The sequence below is a fragment of the Manis javanica genome, chromosome 7 (genome assembly GCF_040802235.1).
Source record: "Manis javanica isolate MJ-LG chromosome 7, MJ_LKY, whole genome shotgun sequence".
Taxonomy (NCBI): Eukaryota; Metazoa; Chordata; class Mammalia; order Pholidota; family Manidae; genus Manis; species Manis javanica.
The window spans coordinates 74983878-74989877 of NC_133162.1; the positions used below are offsets into that span (position 1 = coordinate 74983878).

General features: G+C 42.6%; 1 long non-coding RNA gene across 1 annotated transcript; it reads right to left on the reverse strand.

The window, feature by feature from the left end:
- Nucleotides 1-181: 181 nt before the first annotated feature.
- Nucleotides 182-1915, reverse strand: LOC140850432 (uncharacterized). Its single transcript, XR_012133268.1, has 2 exons — nucleotides 962-1915; nucleotides 182-871 (listed from the first exon to the last, which is right to left on the reverse strand). It is a non-coding gene; the product is annotated as an uncharacterized lncRNA (long non-coding RNA).
- Nucleotides 1916-6000: the final 4085 nt, after the last annotated feature.

A 6000-nucleotide genomic window follows, 5' to 3' on the forward strand; every position in this document is an offset into this window, starting at 1 on the left:
TTAAAAAATAAACGTACAGTAGTATCACTATTTTATGCATCTATGTGTCAAAACAAGAACCCATTCCCATTCACCTCTGTGTGTTGACGTGTATTGGAATGTGAAAGTGATCATTTCTGACGGTACTAAAACCAAACAATTCAAAGACATCACCAAAGCTCATCAAAACAGTGGCAAGGAGTCAACGAGTACTTGCTATTTTATTTCCGGAGGAATTTTCAAGTCCTATTTGGTTGTCATTGTACAGGGATCACAAAGAGTAACATAAAACTGCCACTCTGATCCAGAAAGTGCTATTCATATGGGACTTAAGAATCACAGTTTTGAGCGTCTTGGGTCCTTGCCCTGAGGAAGTACCATGCAAGGATATCCACATACTGACGGCTCTACCCCCGAATCAGTCCAGGTCCCAACTTGAAACCGCCTCACCAGTGCCACAGTCGTCCCCCGTCGCAGCGGAAACCTATCTGCCCCGTTCAGGTGCATCGCTAAGAACCCCAAACCAGGGAAAGAACTCCGCGTCTGGACAGCAGGCAGAGTGGGGGCGCTCAGCGGCTACGGTGAGCCCCCGCCCTGGTGCCAAGAGACCGCCACAGTGGAGTTTTCGAGGGAGAGAAGGGATGCGTTAAGACCAGAAGCAGCGGGGCGCACTGGATGTTGAGGGAATCAAGGCTCCATCCTCCAGTTCGCAGGCCGGGGGCCATCCCAGGCGGCCTGCTCTCCCCTCCCGTCTCTGGGGCCAGCCTCTCACGCCCGCGTCGGCCGCCAGCGACCACCTCTGGCTGCTTCTGAGGATCTCCTCCACCGACCAGGGCCGCTCCCACACGGGCTCCGACACCGGTGTCCGCTCCTGGTCGGGGGTTGTCCCGTTCTGCAGCGAAAAGGACGAGAAGAGGGGCTGAGCCGCAGGGAGGCCGTAGCCCCGAGGCACCCCCGCCAGACCGCGGCCCGCCCTCCTCACCATTCCCGCAGTGAGGCTCCGCCAGCGCGCGCGGGGACCGCACCCTCCCACACAGGCAGATTTCCGGAAGCGGAGCTCCAAGCAGGTCGGGCTCAGCACGTGACCTAAACTCACGGAACTCACACGCACGTGACCGGGCGTGTGGCGCAGCCGGAAGGAAGCTGCGGCCTCCGCTGGGGACGGGAGGTAGTCGGCATGCAAGCTGGGGTGGCGAAGCTGGAGAACGGAAGGCTTCGTACGCCAGGCGGCGCTGGAGGGGTGGGGTCGGTCCGGTCACACTTCACCGAAGAGAGCAGATGACTGCGCCGTCAACAGCCTTTGGAGCACACAGCCAGCCCGCGCGTCCCAAGGAGCGCAAAGGGCAGTTGTGGAACCAGTCTAGGGCTTTAGACGTCGGCGATGTGGCAGGAGAATACGCTCGTCCCTGCTGAGCCCCTTTCATGCTGCACCTCCGTTGCCTGTCGCAGAGCCGGTATACAGGTGCTCAGTAAATGGAGAATGACCTATCTAGCTGTCATCATGCTTTTGGTAACATGCTTAATGTCAACTCACTTTGTAGGGCCTACTTAAAATACTTTACTCCCTTGGCATTGCCCAGAGATTCAAGTCCAGGCTTCTCATACGGCGGGCAAAAACCCTATATAATCTGATCCCTTCCTGCAAATGCATCTTCAACTCTCCCAGCTCCCCACTATGCTCAATGATCAGCTATTTTATCTCACACTTTCTTGAAGTTCCTTCTGCTGAGTCCCTCTTGTGCTACTTAAACTTACTTTTTAAAGTAAAGATCCCAATTTCGTCCCATGCCTTTGTGCCCAAGACCAAGTTATCGAACCTCCCTGAGCTTTCCGCAGTGAAAGACAAATAAATTATCCGCAGGGATGTGATAGTAAATGTGATAATATTTGTATAACAGCTAGCACGGTGCCTGCCATACCATGGGCATTCAACAGATCTGACCACTTCTCCTGTGCCATTTTGTCTAACTCTTAGACTTCTTTGTTTTTGCCTCTATCACCACAAAACTCCCTTGACTATCCCCAGTATAGTTTATATGCCCCTCAGTTACTTTCTATATGTTTCATATGTAATATCAAAGGATTACCTTGTATTGTCATTTACTTAGGTATCTTGTCTCCCCCTTAATAATAGCAAACATATATGAAGTGTTCAGTATTTCCCATTTTATTTAAAACCTATTTCTCACAGTGACCCTAGGAGGTAGGTACTATTATTCCCATGTTGTAGTTGAGGAAACTGAGGCACAAAAAGCTAAGTGACTTAAGGGGAGGATAACTAAGGTTAGACAGTCAGTAAAGAGGCAGAACCAAGAACCCGCACAGTTAGCCGTTATGTTACAGTGTAGCTAGTCTTTCTTAAGGGAACTGCATTTTTCAGTTGCCATCTACCAACCTCCTAGTCATCATTAAAAATAATACAGTATAAGGAATATAGTAAAAAATATTATAATAACTTTGTATACTGAGAGAAGGTAACTATGCTTACAATGGCGAGCATTTAGTAGGGTAATTGTTGAATCACTATGTTGTACACCTGAAACTAATACAATATTGTATGTCAACTATGTAAACTACACTTTAATAAAAAAATTTTTAATTTTTAAAATAAAATCACTTCACAAAAATATATAATTTTAAAATTAAAAAAATAAAATGTATGAAACTATGGATAATGACATTGTCCAAAAATATAATTTAAAGTCCTACACAGGAATATCTCCTAAAGGTGTAGCTAAAATGACAAAAAACATTCAGCAAGTTACTCATAAGAATTTATATATTAATATATAAATTTATTTTTCAAATCAATATGTTGACATCCCACTATTTAAAAAAACCCAAATCCAAAAACTTCAGAATTTGATTAGTAAAATTGAGGCGAACGAGTTATCAAGTTATCTAATATCATCATGGGCCACTTCGGTCGCTGTGTGGATGAACTTGGCTTCAAGGTGCATTAACAACCTTAATCTATATCCCACTTCTCAAAGCTCCTCATCACCTGCACCTGGATCTTACCACCTGAAACTTTCTTACTTCTAAATCTATAGAAAAGCCTCTTAAACTTTCAGATCTCTCTCTTGTTCACTGGTCTGTTCTCAACTAACCCAAGCCTCAGTCTCTCAATGCCTCTTTCCACCCCCTTTCCACCCTTTTAGCTTTACTTCCTTGCCTGTGCTGCCTAGAGCCCACGGTTTAGCCTTCAGCTTCCTTGACGGTCCTTTAATATCCTCACTTTATGTTTTGACACATACTCTCTGCCAGCTCCTAACTTTAAATCAGTCCAACTATACCCTTTCTCCTTTTCTGCACCTAAGTTCCTGAAAGAAATCACCACAAATTCATTCATATTCTGCAAATTTGGCTGGACCTTCAGCACTGATTAGCAGTCTTTTAACTTATCCTTGATCTTTATGCTTATCCTTGATCAGCTCCCTTCGATAACTTCATCACATTTTTCAAGCTATCCAACCCACCTGCCTCTGTGAGAGAAAACAGACTTCCTCTTCTCACCTAGTACCTAAAGGGTTTCTGTGTGTACACTTTCCGTATCTCACACAGTTCTTTATTTGCACAAAACAGAATTTGACTGGAAACTCAAACAAAATACAATTTTTTGTAAAGATAATACAAAGCTTACAGAACTTAAGGAACAGCTAAGCAGGCAGGTTTTGGGAAGAGCATAACTAGAGAAACTCATAATGTCCTTTGAGCCACTGTCATCAGAATGACTCAGCTCTAATCATTTGCCTTCGTGTTTCTCTTTTCAAGTTTCAAATTCCTAAGATAAATAGAATCTAACTGGCATTTCTTAGGTTATATTCCCACTCCTCTAATTAGTACTTCTACCAAGACTACACAGAATGGAAAGAAGTGTGTCTCCAAACATACATTTGGGACTGTTAACCAAAAGCAGTGAGAAGCAATGCAGAGCAAACAGAAACAACAGGCTCTGTGCTCCCTCAACCCCTTTCTTCCAGTCTGGTAAAGCAATCCCTGCTCTTGCCCAGGACTGATAACCATGCTCTTGACAGAACCCCTCCTGCCTCCCCTGGGATGGTGCCGTCTTGAACTCCCCTTCCTGGGATAAACCTGTGGTTTAATCCTGCTGTCTTTACTGGCCTTTCTCCCATAGACCTTTTCGTGTTTTTCAGTCATGTCTTTTATTGAAGTTGTTCTCACATTAGAGAATTCTTGCACTGCCATAACCATGCCTGAAAATTCATAAAAATCTACGCATTATATAGTATATAAAACTTAAATTCATGTGCATTTTGAAAAGTTCACAATCGTTTACATAGTTACAAGTGTTGGAATTTTAAATCAGCTACAGGTCTTTAGATTTTTGGTACTGTAAGATATTAAGTCATACTCCCATATATTTATCTCAGTTTCTCTCTCAATAATATGATCTGACACAAGATTTTGCCAGAAAAGAAGCATAGCGTTAGGGTCCAGGAACTCAGCGTTTTCCCGAGAGAACAAAGCACACAGGCATGGAGATGTAAGTACAGGCAAAGTCTTTATTCAGCCAGCAAGCTGGGGTCGACAGCACCTCCCCTGACAGGCAGGCCGAGTCCAAGCTGCCGACCCCCAGGCAACTTTAGGTATTGCTTATATAGGATTTTCACAGCCGTTACACCGAAGCCCGCGCATTTCTACAACCAATAATTTTAAAACACATTCTATATTGTAACCTTTTAGGGAACACTCCAGTTGACTGACCGCTTCAATTGTTATCTCTTGCTTACCCAAGCATGTCTATGTGACTTATCACAGATCACGCCCCCAGGCTGTTGCCCACTTCTAGTTATCTAACTTAAAGCAGGCGCATTTCTAAGCTTGGCCTCAGGTTGTTTATTCAAAACTGGGTGGCCCATGCTTTAGGCAGTTAGGTTAAATGTTATTAGTCCTTTTTCCTGACTCTTGATGCCCTCTGCCCTCCTTTACAATAGTTTTCAGGGAAAATACATAAATACATGCTTCAACATCTAAGAGATTATTTGTCATCTTGTTGGTCTTCAAGTGAAATCTTCAGTTTAACCAACAATCCTTTGTTTTTCTTTTTAAGCACCTACCTCCCCTTGGTTCAGCTACTCACCCAAATACATCGTAAGTCAGGCATTCAGCTTGCACCCTCAAATAATAACCAAAATCTTTGTCAGAAGTGGCTGTTACATCTATCAAAAAACATTGCAACCCTCCTATGAGTCCAATTCTTGAAGGGACAGTTTAATTAAACCTAAACTATTATAGGAAATGCTCTCTATCAGGATTAGGTTTACTCACCCATATGCTTCACTCTTTCCATTAGCAAATCTGAAACTCCTGCATTTGGTAAAGAGATTGGCTTTATATATAAAGATATATATATATATATATATATAAAAACATATATAATCTGTATATTTAAATGCTTATAATGAATATGTATTATATAGAGTATATTTATTATATGTAATTATTATATACGATTTGAATTTTTCTTTTAATGTTTTATTTTTCATTTGAATTCATTTCAGGTTTTGTTTTCCAGTTACAAAAACAGTACAAAGAATTCCCATATATATTTTATCCAGTTTCTTCAAACGTTTGTAAGTTACTGTGGGTAAAATTGTAACATTTCCAGAATATCTTGCCTGGCTTTAGTGCATTTGCATATCCTCAGGGCTGGAGAGAAGTTCATCTTCATATCAATGGGTAATTACCTGGGCAAACAAGGGTGTGTCTGAATCAGAGAGGTTAAAGGGAGGGGCTTGCTTGCTTGCTTGCTTACTTCCTCCAGAGCAGAGGAGAGAACCCTGGAGTGCAGTTTGTAAGCAATAAACAGGTTTTAAACTTTATTTCTCCCTTTGACTGATTTTGATTTTTAGAGGTATTTTGCCCTGGAATTTCCTCTCCCAGACTTACACTTACATAAATACAGTACAATCAAAACCAGTAAATTAGTATTAGTGCACTATTATTATCTAACCTATAGTCCTCACTCAAATCTCATCCCTTGTTTGTGTCCGGTGA